The following is a 9,267-nucleotide window of genomic DNA, read 5'->3' on the forward strand; positions in this document are numbered from 1 at the left end:
TTAAACATATAATTGGAGACTTTCAAGTTTTAAGCAACAGCTTTGAATTTTCTTATAGCAAGTGGCTTGAAAAAATCCTCTTAGTAATGCAATTTAAAACTACTTGAACTAGCTGTTAATAAAATATCTTGCCTACAATGGAGCAGCCCCTGCAACTTTCCAAAACCTGAATATACATAGTACAACTTCTAACCCAGTACATAATATTAAGATTGCAATCAAATTTTGTTTCCAGTTGAAAAACAATCCAAAATTCTTATTCGCGATATAAAAAGTTGTCTAAATGAACATTCACATTTAAACAAGTTATTCTCAATTTATTCCCTGCATGTAAGCAATCAATATTAAACTGAAATACAGCCCCCCCCCCCCCCCCCCCCCCCAAGTTGATAAAACTAGTGCACAATTGGTTCTTATCAATACACAATGAAATTCTAACTGAAAATAGTTAAATACATTAAGCCAGGACTTAGTTTTGCAAAAGAAAAAAAGAAGTACAAGTAGCACAACATTCTTATATAATTTACCTGAATTTCATTTAATGGATTCCATGAAGTTTGATACAAAGAGCAGTACTAAAATAATACAATGAAACACCTTTATTAACAAATTTTATACAATAGATTTCATTAATTGTTGGCTGTTTCCCTTATCAGCTAGTCTGCTGAATGCTTCAGCCAGGATTTCATTTTCCCTTGGTCATCTGCTACCTTCATGTTTTTTCCAATACCATCTGAAAAAGAATTAATGAAGAGAAAAAATAAGAATATTTTCAAAAACCACAAAAAAGGACAGCACAATATTAATGGGTTGGGGGGGGGGGGAGAGAAAGAAAAACATTACTTGCTCAATACAGGAAAAAGTCATGCGATTTTATAAGCTATTGTACTAAGAAAATTCTTACTCCTGGCTTGTCAAAATATTGTCCTATTCCTTTAGTCCCCACTGTAAAATGAGTAATCAAAAGATTCATCCCCCTTCTCACAGGGGCGGATCCAGAAATTGTTGTAAAGGGAGTCATGTTTCAATGTCGAACGTTGTACCACCTACGTAAAAAAAGTATCAGTTAAGTCCATCCCCCAAGGATGATGGCGCACCCCCTCACATGCTACAAGGCACCCCCCTCCCCTAACCCAATGAGATCAAAATCCTTTCAATTATGCCCTACCAACCCCCTATTTTTTTCAATGTCGCTACCTGCACCATAGATCATATTTTTTCAAATTTTCATCATAAAAGTCATATTTCTTTTGGCAGATAGGCTGATCATGCTACCACAAGCTTTGAATATATGGCATTAAATTTATAAAATATCGGAAAAGCATAGACACTAGGGTGGAACGAAAAAAACGAAGTTTTTATTTTCGAATCGTAATAGTGCGGAAAAGTTGCGATTGGTGAAGACTTACAAAACAAAACAAAGATTTTTAAAATCGGATAATATCTTCCGATCCCGCAACGAGTCTGATTATTTGAAAAAATGGAAAATTTCGTGTTTTCTTCGTGATTTTTCAAAAATTTTGTTTTATGTTTCTTTTTAAGGCTCTAATATGGAAAAGTTACGATTGGTGAAACCTTCAGAAATAAAAAAAAAAAATTTGAAATCGAATAATACCTTCAGATCCGGAACCAAGCCTAAAAAATCGAAAAAGTTGAGAATTTCAGGATGTTTCCGAATTTTTAACATTTTTGGATCAATGTACTTTTTCAGGCTACAGGACGGAGAAGTTACGTTTAGTGAAGACTTCAAAGTGAAAAAAAATATCTTTTTGAAATAAAACAATGTCTTCCGATCGCGCAACGAACCTACACGTTTGAAAAAATGTAAACTTTAAGCCCTTTTTTCAGCTTTTTTTTTTTTTTTTTCTTTTACTTTAACGATCCTCATAAGTTGATCTGGATTTCAATGTTGCTCTTATGTAGCCATTCTTTGATTTAAATCCACACTTTGAGTGAAGCCTCCGTCATTAGCTTCACACATCTTTCGACAGCTTGCGTATGGCAGAGGAATAGTTTTCTATCCCAGTCGGGTATAGTGCCTGTTACAATAAAATTTTCAATGTCTTTGTTAGGAACTTTTCGAAGAAAAGGTGGAGAAGATAGCTTTGTCGTGTTCCAATTAATAATCTCTGTGTAACCTTCTGCTTCGAAATTTAGAGATGGAATGACAAAGTTTCTAATGTTTTTGCCTTTAGAAACAGATTCTCTGGCTTTTAAGACGTTTTTAAATGCTAGTTCTCTTATATGCCCCCTTTCATTAAACACCATTGCCATTAATAAGTTTTCGAAATGCGCAAAGAAAGAGTTTCTTTCAATGACAGGGTAAACAACTTGTTTTAGATTGTCAAGTAAGTATCGACAGATTTGAATTGTTCAGTAACCATGAATGGCATCGTCTGTGAAATTTTTGCGTTTCTTTATTTCGCTAATGGGGCGTATTAGATGCATACACTGTACTAAGCGGCATAAACAAATATGAGTATCGCGGGATTAAAGGGCCATGTGAACAATTTACAGGCAGGCTCTATTACTAAAATATCACATTTGTTTTATAAACAAACGTTCTTCTATTAGTATTTCATACCGAACTTATGAGGATCGTTAAACTAAAAGAAAAAAAAAAGCTGAAAAAAGGGCTTAAAGTTTACATTTTTTCAAACATGTAGATTCGTTGCGCGATCGGAAGATATTGTTTTATTTCAAAAAGATAATTTTTTTTTCACTTTGAAGTCTTCACTAAACGTAACTTCTCCGTTCTGTAGCCTGAAATGTACATTGATCCAAAAATGTTAAAAATTCGGAAAAATCCTGAAATTCTCAACTTTTTCGATTTGTCAGGCTTGGTTCTGGATCTGAAGGTATTATTCGATTTCAAATTTTTTTTTTAATTTCTGAAGGTTTCACCAATCGTAACTTTTCCATATTAAAGCTTTAAAAAGAAACATAAAACAAAATTTTTGAAAAATCACTAAGAAAACACGAAATTTTCCATTTTTTCAAATATTCAGTCTCGTTGCGGGATCGGAAGATATTATCCGATTTTAAAAATCTTTTTTGTTTTGTAAGTCTTCACCAATCGCAACTTTTCCGCACTATTACGATTCGAAAATAAAAACTTTGTTTTTTCGTTCCACCCTAATAGACACACATGTGGTTTGAGGTGGAAGAGTGCTCTGAAAAAACCGTTGAACTCATTAGTCATGATTGTTATTTTGAAAATGAACAATTAGAAAACTCAAAATAGCAATAACCCCAGTAAACGAACCCAGTCACTCCTTTGAATTATGAGGCCCTGAGAAGAAATACCTTACAGAACGGGGACACACACACGTTAATATTCATTCCATGTACTATTTTTCACATCGAAAAAAATGAAGTAATAATAATCACAACAAATTACTGTCACAGGGACCCTCTCCTGAATCTGCCCTCCCCCCTCCCACGCCATTAACATTGCAAAAACCTAACAGGCACCATCATCAATGTTAAACTCAAAATCAAATCAAGAATGTCTTCCAGTTTAAAGCAAAGGCAATACTTACTACTACAGGGGGGGGGGAGGGAGAACAACGCTTAGAAATTTCTAGCTTAATAGACACTTTAGAAATAAATCCACACCAAAAATTTTCAAAACTACTTCTTCAAAAGATGTTTTTATACACTTTTCTTGTTGAAAACATTTCTATTACTATTTCATTTTTAATTTTTTTATTTATTTCGAAATTTCATTTGAAAAATGAAATTATTATTATTGAATAAGAATGTAAATAAGGTGTTTTATCTGCAGTATTTATTTTTATTGCATTTATTGTAAACATTTCTACAGAACAATGCAACATTTTCCTTTGAATTTTGAATACCAAACAAAAATACCGAAATTCTTTAAATTTGAAAGTACTCTTTTTACACATTTTATAAATGTCATAAAATAGAAATTTTAGAAATATTACTTCATATGTGCTTCAGTGGCGTGACGAAGGGGGAGAGGGGCTGAAAACAACCCTCAGAAGCATTGGTTTTAATGAAAATGCAAATTATAATACAGTAGTTTATACATATGAAAAGGCTGTTTTGATGGGGGAAAAACCCCCTTCAGAAGGTATTTTTGATCAAAAAAACCCTCCAGAAGGTATTTCTGGCTGCGCTAGTCATCTGCTTAGATGAGTAAAGAGTAAATACATCTATCCTTTTGAGTGATTAGAAAACTTAGATCAGATTTTTTTTCTTTCATTGAAAGAAATACATTGTATTTTCACTTTTCATGTTAATGCTCTTTAAGTATCTATTGTAACAAAAAGCAACAGAACACAAAATATGAAATCAAATTTCATTGATCATATTGAATTTGCACAAGAAATATGTTTGGTAAAATTCTCCTTGAAACAAAAGTTTGGGTACAGCCCTAGCACATAGTGTACAACACGCAAATGAATTTAAAAGACGATTTTTATGGTTACAAAAAATATATATATACATAAAAATAAGCAATCGAAGTCGGATGAAATGTCAATGTCTAAATAAAAAATAATCCATAAATGACCAATAATAAATAACATTTACACAAATAAATGCAAAATTAAGTTACGAATATTGTAGTGGGAAAAAAGAAAAAACAATCACTATTTCAAAAAATTAGTTATTGGAGGGGGGAGGCGAGTGGGCGGTTAGGGGTTTTGACGACTTTTTGCAGGGAAGTAACAATTTCAACACATGGCGATTGAAGAAATTGGTAAAAATAAAAAAAAAGGCGAGAAAAGTAGTACAGAAAGCAAGTTTGGTGTAAACTGTAGAAAAATTCTTTAATGCAGGGAAGGGGGGTCCTGACCGAATGGGAATGGTATTATTGAAACTGAAACAAACTACATCTTTGAATGCTTTTTTTTTTGGGGGGGGGGGGCTCGCAGCTTAGGAGGCAATGCACCATTTCCCTTAAGGGATGGTCACCCCTTGAATATTCACTCAGTTTTATATAATAACTGTTTTCTGAGTGTAAGCTATTCAGAGTGAATGATATGGAATGCATTCTTGTCAGTTTTGTTCACCAAACCCCAGCCCTCTCATACTTTCCAACTAAGTCGACAGACTCTTGTCAACCCTTCATTTAAGCCTGAGAACCCCCCCTCCCCCAACAGTAAGATCTCTTGTAATTCCTCAGAATTTATTCAATGAAACCAAGCTTAACACAGACATGAGCATGCACTTGATTGACAACATAGTTGCTTTTGCGAGAGCATTAATTCAAAGTCATGGAAAAATATAAGTAGCAGATTTGCTACACTCACAATTATGTGTTAATAAATATAAAAAAAATACAGTATAACCCCGATTGAATAATTGTCAAAGGACTGGAGAAAGTTTTCGTTAAATAAGGATATCTTCAAATCAAGGAGCTTATACATTCAATGCAGTTAAATTCGGACCAGTGAAATGTATCGCTAAATTCAGGAAATCATTAAATCGGGTATCGTTAAAATCAAAGTTACACTGTATTTAAAATGATTTTTAAATATTCATTTTGGAACATTTTATACAGATACTTATGGCTAAAAAACAGTTCTAAACCGAACTATAGGAAACTTAAAAAATAATAAAACAATCAAAGGACTTAATTAAAAATTCAGTTGCATGAAAAGGGAGAGATATGGGGGGAGGGGGAGCAAAATTAGAACTGTAACTCCCTTAGTTAAAATTTCAGTATGCATACATTAAAACATTTGTCACAATTTGATCTTCAAGAAACCTAGCTCAACACATAAGCAAAACATAAGTCAATCGATGGAAATAAAAGGTGAAAAGTGAGGTTAGATTTATATAATCTGACAAATAAAAACAAATATTATTTGCATTTGAAAGAAAGAAAAAGCATGAAAATTCAATACAAAAAGATATTACCTTTTAGACTTTAAAGTTAAAGTAGAAGCATTTCCAATTCTGCTCCTCGATCCCTTTAAGTTTTCTTCCTTAAAAAAGGGAAGAAAATTATATGTAATGACAAAAAGTACAATAGTATGTTAATATGTATTTGGTACTTCATTATAGTACCCCTTGAATCTTCTATATATGCTGCGTTGATATTACAATGTAGACAATTTTACATAGTTTATGAAAACTGAAAACAGGCCATCACTCATGCAGTGCTACCTACTGCTTACATATGGGTTAGAAAAATAATTCACTGGTTCAAGGGACCAGTAGGCAGGGCTTTATTTGGTTTAAACCACTGTAAAAAGCCGGCTTTTTAAAGAAAAACAATTTTTATGGTATTTTATTGTAATTTAATGAAAATGAAAATTATCTTTGTATCTTTAATGCAGTTACGACTGTATTATATCAAGTTCCATCAAACACTAATAAAATATTTGGTAGTTGTTAAATAAAGTCGTTCACAAAAACAAAACCTCGCTCTAATATTAAGAATATAGTCTAGTTCAATGGAATTTAAACATTTATAAATAAATTTTAGTAAAATTCAAAAAATCACATGACACTGCTGCTGTCATACCAATCATTTGGTTCAGACTTTAAATAACAATGCATTACAATTTTGTAATAAAAAGGAGAAGAAAAAGTTTAATTTCATACACTATATCATGCACGTGAATGCAAGGGCCACCGAGACCCAAAGGCCTTGTTAGCTTGCGACAGGCATCCCCATAAAAATCGTAACATGACTCTGATTTCGAACCATGTCCAGTCAACCAGTTTTCGATTAGGGTGGCATGGAATCTTGTCAGCGCTGGTCAAGTCCATAAGAACGATGGCAAGCCTCCCTCTTCTCCTAAAAAGAACAGACTAAGACTCCTAAAATTTCAATGGCTCCTTGTGACCTCGCAGACAAACTTTATGTAAATACTACTGAAGAAGTTCTCCAGAAAAAGAGCATGATCATTGGCATTAATAAATTAAAAACTATACATGATTTTTTTTTTTTTTTTTTTTTTTTTTTTTTGCGAATGACAAAAATAAAAAGGAAGTAAATCATCCTGAAAAATTTAAAACAGTTGAATGCAATAAAGTAATAAAACGATGCATAACAGCAAAATCTTTTCAGGTTTATTTACTCTTAAAAATTTGGTGTAATACTTTAAGGGAGTAAAATTACAGAATCATGACATAAACATCTTTAAGGAGAAAACCAAGCATGAGATAAAGAAAAATAATTTTCAGCTTTGAAAAACAATAAAATCATTATTTTTATACATCATCTGCTTCCATTATAATACAGAGTATACGAATTTGCTTGCAATAAAACACATTATATTAATGTTAATCACAACTGTCTAATTTCATACCATAAAAAAAAATGTCGTTGTTAAATTTAGTATCAACAGAATCTGCAACAGTCGAAGTATCGGCATGATTGTGTATTTACATTACGTAACGAGCACCTTTTTTTTTTTTTTTCACATGCTGCAGGGACACGCAGAAAACAAAACAAAAAAACATAATGCTTTTCAATACTTCAAGAACGTATTCCTGTAAACATTTACACTAAACTGCCACAAACACAACGGACAAACAATGAAACACATCATATAGTTAACACTACATTTTAAGTAAAAACGCACACGAATATACATTAAAAGTTTGCTTTTTTTTCTTTCGGGGACGTTAAGGATTACTCTTAAACAAACATCTTTAAGAAAAGATGCACACAACGTTCTTATTGCATTTCTATACGTAATAAACAAAAAAATATTTTTACTTACCTTTCATGCTTGCAAAAACATGGCCGAACGGCGAGCGGGAGCTCAGAGAGACAACGCTGGTTTAGAATGCCGCGCATGAATATCTCGAAATAGAATCAAAAATAAAATTACCGTTGGAAGCTTAAATTTTTTCTTTATTTCATCCATGTTTCTTCGTTACAATGTGTTTCGAAACAAAAAGACGCGATTTTAAACCTTTCAATAATTTATTTATTTATTTCTTGCTAAGGAGTATATTTTTACGCGGAATATCTTGATGAAGTGTAAGTGTAAAAAGGTTCGGCGTCGCATAGACGGCATGAAGTCCGTCGCCAGGACGACCCAGGAACCAGGGTAGAGGGCTGGAACCCGGGTTGAGTAAAAGGGTCCTCAAATGGTCACCGTTATGTCGTCCCAGGGACTGACTAAACTGACGCTATAAGACCAAACTGGAAATACACGGTTTTAATTAGTAATTAAACTTTTTTGAAGTAAAATATACGTTTTTCATCTATTTTCGACAATTTTATCATCTTTTGACTCATTTTCTGCGCTAAATTTTACTAAAAATAAAATTAGAGGCGTCCTGTGGACATCATATTGAAGCGCCCTCCAGACGTCAAACATATGACCAGTATGGGACGTCTCGCCGACCAGTTCTGCTGAGTGGGTATTTTGGAGGGGGTGCACCCTTGCTCTTAAGGGGAGGGGGGAACCCGTAGATGCAGTAATTTTGCAAACTTTTTCTGCAAAATAATAGTTGTAACATTTTTCATTAGAAATGATTCCATTAAAAATTTTAATATTTTCTCTCTTCTTTTTTTGTAACATAGATACAGTATACGCAACTTTCAAGAGAAACAATATTAACTTTTGTGTCAAAATGAACTGTATATCACTTTTCCAACCGCATGCCATTATGCATTAGCATTGGAAAAAGCGGCAATAAATAGTTGGACACCAGGGCAATAAATATTGAGAGTTCAGAGATTGGTAATAAAATGATATGTATGACTTATTAAGAACGTGAGTAAATAGCAAAAGTAGTACTTCCTTGCAAATGAAGAAATTCACAGGACATCAGTGGACGCCCAAAAACAGAAGCACAACCTTAGATATTGGGCTTTGGGAGGGGGGGGGGAGCACCTTCATTGGAGTCTCAAGCAATTCTCACTAATCCTTGAGTGCTTATGAAAACACGAAGATTGCTAATGAGTCACAAGTAAGTCCGTCGTTATTTAGGGGGTTCGGGGCATGGGCACGCATAAGCAAAATTTTAAGGGGGGGAGGGGGTCAGATATTTTTTCCATGGTTTAGTAAGATACTTTCCGCATAGAAACCGATTTCAGTACAGATTAGAGTTCTTAAAATTTGACATTTTTAATAATTTATTCATTAATGGCTGGAGAAATGTTTTTACTTTCTTGCTAGAAAAAAAGTACTAAAAGCAAGGAAGTTCTAATTTCCAAGGTGGGGCTTGAGCCTCCACTTGCCCTCCCCCCCTCCATGTGGACGAAAGGGAGGAAGGTGGAAAGTCCCCTTTGCTTTGGAAAAATAATGCTTTTTATTAGTTATAAGT

At 33.4% G+C, this 9,267-nt stretch overlaps 1 long non-coding RNA gene across 1 annotated transcript; it reads right to left on the reverse strand.

Moving 5' to 3' along the window:
• Window positions 1–584: 584 nt before the first annotated feature.
• On the reverse strand, window positions 585–7,998 carry LOC129219226 (uncharacterized). The gene is made up of 3 exons (XR_008580381.1): window positions 7,710–7,998; window positions 5,893–5,960; window positions 585–733 (listed from the first exon to the last, which is right to left on the reverse strand). It is a non-coding gene; the product is annotated as an uncharacterized LOC129219226 (long non-coding RNA).
• Between the last annotated feature and the right edge of the window lie 1,269 nt (window positions 7,999–9,267).

Source organism: Uloborus diversus, chromosome 3 (genome assembly GCF_026930045.1).
Source record: "Uloborus diversus isolate 005 chromosome 3, Udiv.v.3.1, whole genome shotgun sequence".
Lineage (NCBI taxonomy): Eukaryota > Metazoa > Arthropoda > Arachnida > Araneae > Uloboridae > Uloborus > Uloborus diversus.